This window comes from Misgurnus anguillicaudatus, unplaced genomic scaffold (assembly GCF_027580225.2).
Source record: "Misgurnus anguillicaudatus unplaced genomic scaffold, ASM2758022v2 HiC_scaffold_32, whole genome shotgun sequence".
Taxonomy (NCBI): Eukaryota; Metazoa; Chordata; class Actinopteri; order Cypriniformes; family Cobitidae; genus Misgurnus; species Misgurnus anguillicaudatus.
This window is the reverse complement of record NW_027395282.1, coordinates 222,759-238,662: the sequence shown is the minus strand read 5'-3', so window position 1 is coordinate 238,662 and position 15,904 is coordinate 222,759.

Genomic DNA, 15,904 nt, shown 5'->3' with positions numbered 1-15,904 from the left:
ACCTTAAAAATGTGGTTCATGCCTGAAAAACCCTCCAATGGGGCTGAATTACAACAATTCTGCGAAGATGAGTGGAACAAAATTCCTCCACACTGCTATAACAGACTCATTGTAAGTTATGTTGGATAATGCAAATGTTTAATTGCAGTTGTTGTTGCTAAGTGTGGCCCAACCAGTTATTAAGTTTAGGGGGCGAGCACTTTTTCACACAGGGCCATGATGCCATGCATCTTAACAAGATCTCCAGCAGAAAAACACACCCACAACATTAAAGATCGAGCAGTATATTTAACTGTAGGCTAGGGGTACTTTTTTATCCCTGTTTGTGCACATGTTGGGTTTGCTGCTAAAAAGTTGTGACTAACAACTAAATATGCTGGAATTTGTTTTTGAATGAATAAGGATAATTTTTGTGAAATTCACCTGACCAACCTAAGCTGATGGAGGGGCTTATGTTTCTGACCCCAAGACTCAACTAATCTCTACAATTCTCCAGCTGTGATTTTCGGAGAGTCTTTGGGCACTCACACATCCTCTTCCAGACATGTTTGTAACATCTTTAGTTGATTGGAACCTCTTAATTCTAACCCTAATGGTGGAAATTGGGATTTTCAATGCTTCAACTCTTTTCTTACAGCCACTTTCTATTTTGTAAAGCTCAACAATCTTGTTCTGCAAATCAGAACTATTGTTTGTTTTCATTCCTAGTAATTAGGGATGCATATCAATTAATCGCGATTAATCTATAGCAGAATAAAAGTTTTTGTTTACATCATATATGTGTGTGTACTGTATATAATAACTTTGTATAGTTAAATGCACACACATGCATGTATATATTTAAGCAATGTTTACATGTGTATATACATTTGTATATTTATGTATAATTTATATTATATATAAATATAAATACTTAATATATAAATTAGGGCTGTCAAAAGATTAATCGCGATTAATCGCATCCAAAATAAAAGTTTGTGTTAACATAACAAATGTGTGTGTACGGTGTATAATTATTATTCATATATAAAAACACACCCAATTATGTATATATTTAAGTAAAATTGATTATATTTATATATAAAATATTTATATTCATATATAATATAAATTATATAAATGTATATACAGTATTTAAATGCAAATATTTCTTAAATATATACCTGAATGTGTCGGTATTTATATATACATAATATTTAGACACAGTACACACACATATGTTATGTAAACACAAACTTTTATTTTGGATGCGATTAATCGCGATTAATCTTTTGACAGCCCTAATATAAATATATTTTTTTCTTAAAATTATACATGCATGTGTGCATATTTATATATACATAATTATTATACACAGTTCACACACATATATGATGTAAACAAAAACCTTTATTCTGCTATAGATTAATCGCGATTAATTGATATGCATCCCTACTAGTAATTGAAGGAGAAAAGTTATAAGAACATTCCTTAAATGTTTCCAACATTCACAAAAACGTTATGCCAACATTAAAAGTGTTAAATGATATCAAAACATTGCATTTTATTATTTTAAAACTGTTATAAACATTATTTCAAAATGTTTTGTAAAAATATTGCTGTAGAAAACACAATTCACTTATGTTGATGGCTAACCATTATGGTGATAAGTGTTTGCTTTAGTTTGACTTGACCAGGGCTTAATTTGAGCCAGATCCTGACGAAACATATCCCAAAGTAAAAGATGATCGTCTCCAATGTAAATCTCTTTTCTTGGGCTAAAAACAAACACACAGATTGTAGGCAACAGTTTACTTCCTGGGCCTGTTGACGTTGACAAGACAACATTATTATAATTCCTCACACTTGGACTCACAGCTTGTAAATTATCTCCTATCAGCATTGGATTTTGACCAAATCTTGCAAACATGGCTGACATCAGAGGTATACAGGTCAATCACAACATGCAGATTAGCTGGCCAATCAGGGACACAGTGATTTTAGATCAATGAGTTTTATACAAAATCAATGTGTTTGTGTTTTTAACAATAAATCATGCAAACACATTGTATTACAAATACACAAAATAACATTGATTTTAGCAATGAAATAGGTGCACTTTAACGTAATTGATTTATATTTATCTAACGTTCCCTTTGGATGGGAAAAGCTCTGCATATTTAGTCTAACCACTAAAACTTCGAGGATTGGAATTGTGCGGCATACAAATGTCAAAAAGACACAAGATATATTTTTCAAATGAAAAGAAGAGATTAATTTATGATACTAAACAAACCAGGAGTGAAACGACTACACAGGAGGGTGGCTGAGGTACCGAGCAGTGGAGCATGCTACCGGCGTTGTTAACGAGCAAGAGGCAGCAATGGCAGCAGCCAGCCAGGGGTGCGTTTCTCAAAAGCATCGTTGCTAACCTGTTAGCAACTTACTTGGTTGGCAATGGGAAATTGCATTGCAACCAACAACGTTGCTAACTTAGTTGTTATGTCATACCAGAAATTATACATCATATTTTTAATCAAGTGAGTTACTTTTTACTTTTATAATAGGGTCATTCCTACAATTCAGTGTCATTTGTGTCCCCCAGACATAAGTGTATATTTTATTTAAAAATGCAATTATATATACAGTCTTGTTCAAAATAATAGCAGTACAATGTGACTAACCAGAATAATCAAGGTTTTTAGTATATTTTTATTGCTACGTGGCAAAAAAGTTACCAGTAGGTTCAGTAGATTCTCAGAAAACAAACAAGACCCAGCATTCATGATATGCACGCTCTTAAGGCTGTGCAATTGGGCAATTAGTTGAAAGGGGTGTGTTCAAAAAAATAGCAGTGACTACCTTTGACTGTACAAACTCAAAACTATTTTGTACAAACATTTTTTTTTCTGGGATTTAGCAATCCTGTGAATCACTAAACTAATATTTAGTTGTATGACCACAGTTTTTTAAAACTGCTTGACATCTGTGTGGCATGGAGTCAACCAACTTGTGGCACCTCTCAGCTGTTATTCCACTCCATGATTCTTTAACAACATTCCACAATTCATTCACATTTCTTGGTTTTACAGCATTTTTGATATCACCCCACAAGTTCTCAATTGGATTAAGGTCTGGAGATTGGGCTGGCCACTCCATAACATTAATTTTGTTGGTTTGGAACCAAGACTTTGCCCGTTTACTAGTGTGTTTTGGGTCATTGTCTTGTTGAAACAACCATTTCAAGGGCATGTCCTCTTCAGCATAGGGCAACATGACCTCTTCAAGTATTTTAACATATGCAAACTGATCCATGATCCCTGGTATGCGATAAATAGGCCCAACACCATAGTAGGAGAAACATGCCCATATCATGATGCTTGCACCTCCATGCTTCACTGTCTTCACTGTGTACTGTGGCTTGAATTCAGAGTTTGGGGGTCGTCTCACAAACTGCCTGTGGCCCTTGGACCCAAAAAAAGTCCACAAAATGTTCCTCCATTTCTCTTTAGGCCAGTTGATGTGTTCTTTGGCAAATTGTAACCTCTTCTGCACATGCCTTTTTTTAAACAGAGGGACTTTGCGGGGGATTCTTGAAAATCGATTAGCTTCACACAGACGTCTTCTAACTGTCACAGTACTTACAGGTAACTCCAGACTGTCTTTGATCATCCTGGAGGTGATCATTGGCTGAGCCTTTGCCATTCTGGTTATTCTTCTATCCATTTTGATGGTTGTCTTCCGTTTTCTTCCACATCTCTCTGGTTTTGCTCTCCATTTTAAGGCATTGGAGATCATTTTAGCTGAACAGCCTATCATTTTTTGCAACTCTTTATAGGTTTTCCCCTCTCCAATCAACTTTTTAATCAAAGTACGCTGTTCTTCTGAACAATGTCTTGAACGACCCATTTTCCTCAGCTTTCAAATGCATGTTCAACAAGTGTTGGCTTCATCCTTAAATAGGGGCCACCTGATTCACACCTGTTTCTTCACAAAATTGATGACCTCAGTGATTGAATGCCACACTGCTATTTTTTGAACACACCCCTTTCAACTAATTCAACTAATTGCCCAATTGCACAGCCTTAAGAGCGTGCATATCATGAATGCTGGGTCTCATTTGTTTTCTGAGAATCTACTGAACCTACTGGTAACTTGTTTGCCACCTAGCAATAAAAATATACTAAAAACCTTGATTATTCTGGTTAGTCAAATTGTACTGCTATTATTTTGAACAAGACTGTATATATATTGTAAAGCTGGTCTTATATGATAAACTCCCCTCCACTATAGAACACACATGAAACTAGAATTAAATGAAATTTTTAAAAATGACTCATTATTCAGGGCAAGTAGGCTAAACTGCCAAAGTTACCAGTAGCTTACCTTGTTAAAGGACCATGGTATCCCTGTTCTTTCTTGGCCAGCAAACTGCCCTGACTTTAACCCCATAGAAAATCTATGGGGTTTTGTGAAGAGAAAGATGCAATACGCCAGACCCAACAATGCAGAAGAGCTGAAGGCCACTATCAGAGCAACCTGTGCTCTCATAACACCTGAGCAGTGCCACAGACTGATCAACTCCATGCCACGCCACATTGCTGCAGTAATTTAGGCAAAAGGAGCCCCAACTAAGTATTGAGTGCTGTACATTTTCATACTTGGCCAAGATTTCTAAAAATCTTTTCTTTGTATTGGTCTTAAGTAATATTCTAATATACTGAATTTGGGATTTTTCTTAGTTGTAAGTTATAATCATCAAAATTAAAATAAAAAACATTTGAAATAGTGTGTAATGAATGAATATAATATACAAGGTTCACCTTTTGAATGGAATTAGTGAAATAAATAAACTTCTCGATGATATTCTAATTATATGACCAGCTCGTGCATTCCTCTCATTCCAAATTTGAACTGCAAACTAGGCCTGTCTCATCTTGCTGCTCATCCAGGTATGCATTTCCCAAAAGCATATTGGGAAAGCATATTGCAATGCAATTTCCCATTGCCAACCACCAAACTTACTTAAGTTGCTAACAGGTTAGCAACAATGCTTTTGGAAGACAAACCCCTGGGCTGGCTGGTGCCTTTGCTGCCTCCTGCTCGTTAACAGCGCCGGTAGCATGCTACACTGCTCGGTACCTCAGCCACCCTCCTGGGTAGTCGTTTCACTCCTGGTTCATTTAGTATCATTAATTAATCTCTTCTGTTCATTTGAAAAATGTATCTGTCTTTTTGACATTTGTATAGTGCACAATTCCAATCCTTGAAGTTTTAGTGGTTAATTCTGCCCTACAAAGGCAAAAGACCTTAAAACTCTATTTTTAAACCCTAGTTTATGTGTAATGTTCCTATAATAGCATAAATAATACCTGTAAAATGATAAAGCTCAAAGTTCACTGCCAGGCGATATATTTTCTTTATCAGAATTCCCCTTTCAAAGCCTCCAGGCTCCAGCGAATGGCCGGTTTGGACTACAGCCCTCTACTTCCTGCTTTAATGATGTCACCTGAACAGTTTTTTGAATAAACTCCACCCACAGGAATATGTCAGTCGCCAGCTAAGCTAACGGCAAGCTAAGCTGCTATCAAATCACAACACACTAAACAAGCTACACAATCAGAACTTGCTATCTATTTCTGAAGGAGAGACTTCATAGAACAAGGAAGACATCAGCCTGTTTTTAGGACAGTGAAAACAGCGCTATACAGATAAGTAATTTGTATTAAAAATACCCCGTTTTTTTACACGTGAAACATGAACACGTTATATTGTGCACTGCAAACACAATCAAAGCTTCAAAAACACAGAAAGAACGAGACCTTTAACTCGCTAGAGTGTGAAACTGAGAAAAATGACTTTAAAGTTTAGACTTATAGTGAGTTTCAGTTGTCGATTAATTTTTTCTTTATTTTTCTTTTCTCGAAAAAAACATAAAATTCACTCAAGATACTAATGCAAATAATAAAGAAGGTCTTGAATGTCTCAAAAATATCAATAAGTAATTTTTGACCAAAAACAAAGTTACTGCCTTTTGCCTATGTAGGGCAGAATTATGCAGCGCTTTTCATGTCCAAAGGGAATGTTAGAAAAATATAAACAAATCAATTACGTTAAGTGCCCCTATTTCATTGCTAAAACCAATGTTATTTTGTGTATTTGTAATACAATGTGTTTGCATGATTTATTGTTAAAAAACAAACACATTGATTTTGTATAAAACTCATTGATTTAAAAAGCAATGTGTCCCTGATTGGCCAGCTAATCTCCATGTTGTGAGTGACCTGTATACCTCTGATGTCAGTCATGTTTGCAAGATTTGGTCAAAATGCAATGCTGATAGGATATAATTTACGGGCTGTTAGTCCAAGTGTGAGAAATTATAATAATGTTGTCTTGTCAATGTCAACAGGCCCAGGAAGTAAACTGTTGCCTACAATCTGTGTTTGTTTTTAGTCCAAGAAAAGAGATTAACGTTGGAGACAATCATCTTTTACTTTGGGGTATGTTCCGTCAGGATCTGGCTCAAATTAAGCCCCGGTCAAGATTCCAACTAAAACAAACACTAATCACCATAATGGTTAGACATCAACATAAGTGAATTGGTTTTCTACAGCAATATTTTAACAAACATTTTGAAATAATGTTTATAACAGTTTTAAAATAATAAAATGCAATGTTTTGATATCATTTACTTAACTTAAAGCTAAAAAGTAAATATAGAACACAGTTGTTTTAACATTGTGTGAACATTATAACATGGCAACGTTTGTTACAATCATAGAATGTAACATTTCTCTAATGGTCATACAACCAAGAAACGTTAAAAGATTTGAAAAACTGAACACTTTTAATGTTGGCATAACGTTTTTGTGAACGTTGGAAACATTTAAGGTTATAACTTTTCTCCTTCAATTACAAGGAATGAAAACAAACTATAGTTCTGATTTGCAGAACAAGATTGTTGAGCTTTACAAAATAGAAAGTGGCTGTAAGAAAAGAGATGAAGCATTGAAAATCCCCATTTCCACCATCAGGGCAAGAATTAAGAGGTTCCAATCAACTAAAGATGTTACAAACATGTCTGGAAGAGGATGTGTGAGTGCCCAAAGACTCTCCGAAAATCACAGCTGGAGAATTGTAGAGATTAGTTGAGTCTTGGGGTCAGAAACAAAAGCCCCTACATCAGCTTAGGTTGGTCAGGTGAATTTCACAAAAATTATCCTTATTCATTCAAAAACAAACTCCAGCATATTTGTTTGTTAGTCACAACTTTTTGGCAGCAAACCCAACATGTGCACAAACAGGGGTAAAAAAGTACCCCAAGCCTACAGTTAAATATACTGCTCGATCTTTAATGTTGTGGGTGTGTTTTTCTGCTGGAGATCTTGTTAAGATGCATGGCATCATGGCCCTGTGTGAAAAAGTGCTCGCCCCCTAAACTTAATAACTGGTTGGGCCACCCATAGAACCAACAACTGCAATTAAACATTTGCATTATCAAACATAACTTACAATGAGTCTGTTATAGCAGTGTGGAGGAATTTTGTTCCACTCATCTTCACAGAATTGTTGTAATTCAGCCCCATTGGAGGGTTTTTCAGGCATGAACCACCTTTTTAAGGTCACGGCACAGCCTCTCAATAGAATTGAGGTCAGGATTTTGACTAGGTCACTCCAAAGTTTCATTTTGTTTTCTTCAGCCATTCAGAGGTGGACTTGCTGGTGTGTTTTGGGTCACCTTCAGCTTGAGGTCATGAACAGATGGCCAGACACTGTCCTTCAGGATTTTTGTGTAGACAGCAGAATTAATTTATGACAGCAAGGCTTCCAGGTCCTGAAACAGCAAAACCAGACCATCCCACTACCACCACCATACTTTACTGTTGGTATGATGTTGTGTTACTTTACGCCAAACTTTTGTCTCATCAGTCCACAGAATATTTTCCCAAAAGTCTTTAGGATCATCAAGATGTTTTCTGGCAAAACTGTGATGATTTCTTGATTGTGAACAGGTGTGGCAGTATACAGAGCTGGTTGTGGCTAGAAGCTGTGATTAACAGTGATGTTTTAACGGGGGCAAACACTTTTTCAAAAAGGGCTATGTACTTTTGCATTTTGTTTTACATAATAATAAAATCTTCATTTATTCAAAACTGCACGTTGTGTTCACTTGTGTTATCTTTGATAAAAGTGTGATGAAGTGTGACGCAGTACACGTCTTATGTAAAGTCTTTAACCTGTATGAGTTTTCTGGTGTTTCAATAAATGGTCAAATCTACTGAAACTCTTTCCACAAACATTACAGTGATGAGGATCTGCAGTGTGAACTCTCTGATGAGCTTTCAAATGAGTTGAAGTAGTGAAGCTCTTTTCACAATGAGAACAGACGTAAGGTTTCTCTCCAGTGTGAACTCTCAGGTGAACTCTCAAAGTACTTGGATCAGAGAAGATCTTTCCACAATGAGAGCAGACGTAAGGTTTCTCTCCAGTGTGACTTCTCTCATGGATTTTTAAGGAACCTGACTGAGTAAACGTCTTCTAACACAGATAACATTTGTAAGGTTTTTCACCTGTATGAGTTCTCTGGTGTGACACTAAATTGTTATGTCGACTAAAACTCTTCCCACAAACACTGCAGTGATGAGGTTTCTCTCCAGTGTGAACTCTCTGATGAACAACAAGATATTCTTTGAGAATGAAACATTTGTCACATTGACTGCATTGATACAGTCTATTACTGGTGTGTAAACGCATGTGTCTCCTCGTGAGTTTTTTATGTCTGAATGAGGTGAGGACACTTGTATGGTTTTTCTTCTGTGTGAATTCTCTGATGAACAAGACTTTGTTTGCTGCTGCAGTGGTTGGGCTTTTCATCACTGTGGGGCTGTTTACACTTGGTATTAAGATGTGTTTTCAGCGATCGGATCACAAGTGGACGAGAGAGACACATTACGTTTACACCTGGTATTTAAATCCATCTCTTTTGTCCACTTTCGACCGCTTCTGTGCTGAATACTTTGAGGGAGTGGTCTGTGAGACGATGGGCGAGTCTCTCTGCTGTCATTCAAACCCGAGCGGGAGTAATTATGAGTTTACATGGATGCAAACTAATATTATGTCGGAGTGCACTGCTTGTTTAGCAAGTAAACATGCTGCACAGTGTTTTGTACATGAGTATGTAAGAGCTTTCTTTGAATTTTCAGCGCAATTGATGATATAGGATCGCGCAACTTTCACACGTTTTCAAAACGAAACTACGGAGATCAGCAGCTTAGTTTTATCAATGAAACGCTAAAAATAGCGCTGTTCACTGAATGTTCACGCCAGAAGTCAAAAAAGACGTAAAACTTGTGTTTAATACCTCAGATTAGATAAATGGGCGGAGAGAGAAGGCGGTCGCGTGTGACTGTTCGAACGCATTCAACCACATGTGCGTTCCGCAACTCCAAAGCGATCCGATCTAAAGTGGTTTCGACTACCTCTGGATGTGGTTGAAAGTGGTCGAAAGTGGACGAGCTCAAAACGTTTTGAACACCGTTTACACCTGGCATTAACGTCGTCCACTTGTGATCCGATCGACGAAAACACATGTTAATGCCAAGTGTAAACAGCCTCTGTGTGTGTCCTCATATGGCGTTTCTGATGAAATAAGAACTTTGACTTCTTTTTCTTGTCTGTGTGCCCTTCTGAATGAAGTTTCTTCTCTTGTAAGGTAGTAAAGCTGATCTCAGATCTGGTGAAGAGTTTCTGTTCTGTGTGTTTTCTCTCATGTCTCTCTAAATGTCTCTGTGAGCTGAATGTCTTTTCACAGGTGATGCAGGAAAGAGTTTGTGCTGCCCGTCGCTCTTTTGATGTTGAAGACGTTTCTCCATCAGAACATGATTCACTCTTCACATCTGAAAGAAACATTATAAAACATTAATTAATTCTTAAGCTCTATTCAGATGGTAATTGTTTCTCATGGGGACGTAAGGTATTATTAACATTTACAAGCCGATAACTTTATTGCTGTCCGAATCCAGAATATCAGCGTTTTTCTCCAACCACTTGTAATCCTTGATTTTTTTAAAATAGGATAAATGCTAAATTCATTCTGCACATCATTATAGACCACTGAAAAGCACAGTATGGTCACACACACACTTCACGTTTATTAGCGTTTATTATACAAGTATTATACAAGTTTCGAATCAGATTGGCTAAGAGCCTTTCCTACCCATGCAGTATTTTACTGAATTCACAATTAACGTCACGCGAATTTGGATGCATTTTGAGGCTTCATTTTAGCAGCCTTCGAATTGGGACAGCCTTACTAGCCTTCAGTCTTGCTTTGTGACGCGATCGGTCTAATGTGGCATTACGCAAATTGCCCCATACACATTTGCATCTTTACATTGATGTTGTATGTAATCTACACGCGCAAATAATTAATCCACACCTCAGATTTAAAAGACAGTGGTGCTGCTTCTATGGTCGTACTTCTGTTGGGTGTGTGTGCGCGCGAATGAAATCTGGCACCAGCATTGCAAGCAGAGTTCAAGCAGTGTTCAAGCATCTAGCTCACAGGGACTGGATATCAACTCGCTGTGGCGTTTGAGCGCGCAGATCACGACAAAAGTGCAGGGAATATAAAACTGACAGATTTGGATGGATAAACCAGAAAAAAAAAATTCACATGTGTGTATTGGCCCGGGGGGGTTAAACCGAAAGGTTCAATATTATATTGAGAATAGTGGCATCCCTAACTTGAACGTTTAAATCAAAAATCAAACGAACATAAAACAAAGTTAATAAAAATCGTTCTGTGGCCCAGATTATGTTATATTTTTTAAAGGTGACGCGGGCAGCAGAGAGTGGGAGGGCGGGCCGGGAGTTTGAGACCACTGAGTTAGAGCATTGTTGAAATACATCCCCATACATTCATTTATTTCTCAGTTTGCCACAAAATCAAAATTGGCCACCACAAATAGATGTTTGCACATCGCATTTATCTCTACCTCCATCTTACATGACAGTTTCTGTAAAAACACCTGTGGCATCAGTCGACGCGCTTTGCAGAGCCTAATTTAAGTTGCATTTAGGCATATTTGTGGACTTGCCCGTCAAAAATATACCACCACAAACTGCAAGTCTAGAAAAAACTGTTATGGTGTTCCTGATTCTCAACCTGTGGATGTTTTTCATCGCTAAAAGGGAGTTTGGGATCTTACAGCAAAGCACAGATGACAACATGTTTACTTGAGACATTATATTACTTTATAGCGATGACGCTGGCAGTGACGATTCAATGGATTGTGCTAAGCTTTGCTAAAAGTGCTAGCACCAGACCCAGAGATCGGCTAAATGGATTCCAAAACGCTAAGAATCAAATGTTTAACTCTAGGGGAGCTGCAAATTAGCGTATTTTCAAAAAAAAGTGGAATGTCCCTTTAACAACCACCCAAGTATCCAGCATCAAATTTAGTATTTTTGTTCTGCCGTGAAAAAGACACTTTTTGATAATGACATTTGCGTGTGAGCACGTATTGTCTCTCCCGAGTGCCGGCACCAGCTGAGTGCTGATGAGGGGGCGTCTAAAATACCAAGATCACTTGAATGCATATAATTCCCACAGCTAGAAAATACATATAGCACCCTCATGATGCCGGCCCTGTCTCTTCCGATGACTTCGGGTCTATATTTTAAATGGTCAGTCGTGTCCATCCCAGTTTAATTACTTCGGTCCCTGGGTCTGATTAACATTATGTGTAAAACCAGAGTCGATCGGAGAACGACTGGCCATGATCAGAGTCAGTGAGCGCTAACAGGCTACAGCGCTAGTGGTGTGTCGTTCATGAACGATTCGTTCATTTTGAACGAATCTTTAATATGACTCGGGACTACCGAGTTGTCTCAGAGAGTGATTCGTTCATTTTGTGTTGACCACGCATGCGCATTGCGCAACATATGGGTTCTGAATCTGAAATTATTAGTTCATCATTCTCTTGAGTCTCGAGTTTGGGACAGGTTCGAGTCTTTTGTTCTTCCTGTCAGTCCCGTAGAGGCTATGCTACCAGTACCGGAAAGAGAAATTATTAGTTCACCTTTTGAGTTCGGGTTCGGTCGGGTCCGAGTCTTTCGTTCTTCAATAAGATGGAACTTTTATTTTTCAAATAATAGGATACATTCAGACGCAATTAATAATACGAATCTAATGTTGTATTTAATGTGATATACCAGCGGTCATGTGACATAAGGACTCGGACACGGCCGAACCCGAACTCAAGACTTGAATGAACTAATCATTTCTTTTTCCGGTACTGACAGCATAGCCTCTATGGGACTGACAGGAAGAACAAAAGACTCGGAACCAAAAGATGAACTAATCATTTATCTTTCCGGTACTGAAAGCATAGCCGATGAGGCTGACAGGAAGAACGAAAGACTCAAACCCGTCCCGAACTCGAGAGAATGATGAACGAATCATTTCTCTTTCCGGCCCGATACTGTGCTGAATATATCACACGGCACAGCCTGGCCGAACACAGAGAGTCAGTAAGACAGTGACGAGTTGACAACTAACATCTGTAGACACGAGAGGAGACGTACAAATGTGATAAATATGAAGTTCAGTTTCTTATAATTTGGCTTTGGCTGCATTACCCTGAATTGTACACGAGGACTGACTTAGGAGGTAAGCTAATCATTTCTCTCTCTTGTGCAGGTTTCAAAGCTTGTGTCAAAAAATTATGAAATAAAGATTTTTATTTCTCATAACTTGTTAGAAATGTCATAATTGTTTGCATAAGTGGTTATTTTGAGGTAATTTGTGAAATTATAGGTAATCATATTTTAAATGAACGAAAAGAACGAAATGACTAAAAAAAAAGATTCGTTCATTTTGATGAACGAGATTCAAAGATCCGAATCAGAAAAATGATCCGAACTTCCCATCACTATACAGCGCATGTGCAGTCATTTTTCCTTTAACATCCACCAACACATCCCTCTGGGCTCCCGTAGTTCAGAATTGGCTCCACCCTCCCCCCGCGCGTTTACCTTAGAGGCTGTTTACACTTGGCATTAACATGTGTTTTCGTCGATCGGATCACAAGTGGACGACGTTAATGCCAGGTGTAAACGGTGTTCAAAACGTTTTGAGCTCGTCCACTTTCGACCACTTTCAACCACATCCAGAGGTGGTCAAAACCACTTTCGATCGGATCGCTTTGGAGTTGCGGAACGCACATGTGGTTGAATGCGTTCGAACAGCCACACGCGACCGCCTTCTCTCCGCCCATTTATCTAATCTGAGGTATTAAACACAAGTTTTACGTCTTTTTTTGACTTCTGGCGTGAACATTCAGTGAACAGCGCTATTTTTAGCCTTTCATTGATAAAACTAAGCGGCTGATCTCCGTAGTTTCGTTTTGAAAGCGTGTGAAAGTTGGCGATCCTATTTCATAAATTGCGCTGAAAATTCAAAGAAAGCTCTTACATACTCATGTACAAAACACTGTGCAGCATGTTTACTTGCTAAACAAGCAGTGGACACTGACATTATATTAGATCGCGTCCATATAAACTCATAATTACTCCCGCTCGGGTTTGAATGACAGCAGAGAGACTCGCCCACCGTCTCACCGTTATACCAGGTGTAAACGTAATGTGTCTCTCTCGTCCACTTGTGATCCGATCGATGAAAACACATCTTAATACCAAGTGTAAACAGCCCCATAGATACACACAAACAACATGGCAGTGAGCAGGGAAGAACTTGTTCCCAAGAAAGCCGCCGTATCAGTCGTCATGTGGAATTGGTTTGGTTTTGTGGCATCAGACACAGAACAAGGAACACCTCACTGCAAAGTGTGTTTAAAGGCTGTTTCAAGCAAAGGTAGCAGTACAACCAATTTACTGCAGCACCTTAAACAGAGGCATGCTGTCAAGTGGAAGAAATGCTGTGCCCTGTGGAATGGAAAAAACTGTGGCAGCACAAGCACACCCGCCAAAAAACAACTGACAATCTTAGAAACATTTACAAACTGTTTCCAGTATGATAAGAAGGGGGGCCATTGGAAAGCGATCACAGATGCAGTCGCAATGTATATTGCAAAAGATATGGTGCCCATATATACTTTGGAATATACTTTATCCTTTTGTTTTATCTATAGTAAATAAGAGTTTATTGTCGGGAATTGTTCCTAGCTATTGTAAGCAGGCTGCAGTGCAACCGCTAGTGAAGAAATCAAACCTAGATAAGAAGTTGTTGTGTAACTATAGGCCGATCTCTAAGCTTCCTTTTTTAGCAAAGATTTTAGAGAAAACTGTTTTTCAATTTTATCAACTTGAGACCTTTTTAACCGAAAATACAATCGGTGAAGTTTTTCAATCGGGGTTTTTAAAAATACCACAGTACAGAATCTGCATTATTAAAAGTTTTTAACGATATTTTAATGGTTACGGACGCTGGTGATGCAACCCTACTCCTGCTGCTAGATCTCTCAGCAGCATTTGACACAATAGAGCACAAAAGTTTGCTCTCCCGTTTGGAAAATTGTGTAGGGATCAGGGGAAATGCTTTGGAGTGGATTAAGTCCTACCTTCAAAATAGAACTTTCTCTGTGCAGATGGGAGAATGTAGGTCCTCGTCAGCGCCCTTATGCTGTGGTATTCCTCAAGGTTCCATTTTAGCTCCGGTTTTATTTTCATTGTATATGCTCCCGCTAGGTCAGATTATGAGGAAATATGGTATCTCCTTCCATTGCTATGCCGATGATACCCAGTTGTACCTACAGTTGAAGCCCACTGCTGGTCACGCTGTTGATAGAGTAATAGAATGCTTGGGGCAGATTAAGGCGTGGATGTCCGCTAATTTTCTATGTTTAAATGAATCAAAAACAGAATTGATTTTATTTGGCAATTCTGATGCGGTGGATACATCTAAAATTGAGTTGGGTCTTCTATCTTCGTACCGCAAAAATCAAGTAAAGAACTTGGGTATAGTTTGGGATAATGCATTAAAACTTGATAAACAGATAAATGAAGTCGTAAAAACAAGTTTTTTTTCAGTTGAGACAGATATCTATAATTAAGCCTTTTATATCACGGAAGGATATGGAAAAGATGGTACATGTGTTTATTACATCAAGGTTAGATTGTGGTAATTCCCTTTATTATGGGATGAGACACAAAAACCTAGAGAGATTACAATTAGTTCAAAACGCGGCCGCTAGACTTCTAACAGGCACGCAGAAATATGATCATATTACACCAGTTCTAAGAGAATTACATTGGCTGCCGGTCTCTTTTAGAATTGAGTTTAAGATTTTATTATTTGTTTTTAAAGCACTACACGGTACTGCTCCAAAATACCTAGTGGATCTAATTCAGGTGCAAAAACCTAGAAGAGCGTTACGATCTGTATCATCAAATTTGTTAATAATTCCACGGACCCACAGGAAGATGCGGGGGGACCGCTCGTTTGCTGCTGCCGCCCCTAGGTTGTGGAATAATCTTCCACAGTATGTTCGTGAGTGATCTTCTCTTAATGAATTCAAACGTAACTTGAAATCGTATTTATTTACTGTGGCATTTGATTGTGAATGATTGGTGGTGAAATAGCTATATGGCCAGTGTACATAGAGAGATGGGTTTTATAACGCATTGAAGGTTTTAGCGCTTTATTATGTATTCCTGATGTTGGGCCTGACGTTTTTAATATTGACCAAACGAGAGTGTATTCTTATTGTTTTTATATTAAGTCTTTATTGTATAACAATGTTTGTTTTTTAAATTGTATTATTGATATTGTTATGTACAGCACTTTGGTCAACTTCTGTTGTATTAACTATGTGCTTTATAAATAAATTGAACATTAAACATTGAACATTGGAAAAGCAGAGGTTTATTCACATGCTGAAAGTTTTGGACCCCAGGTATG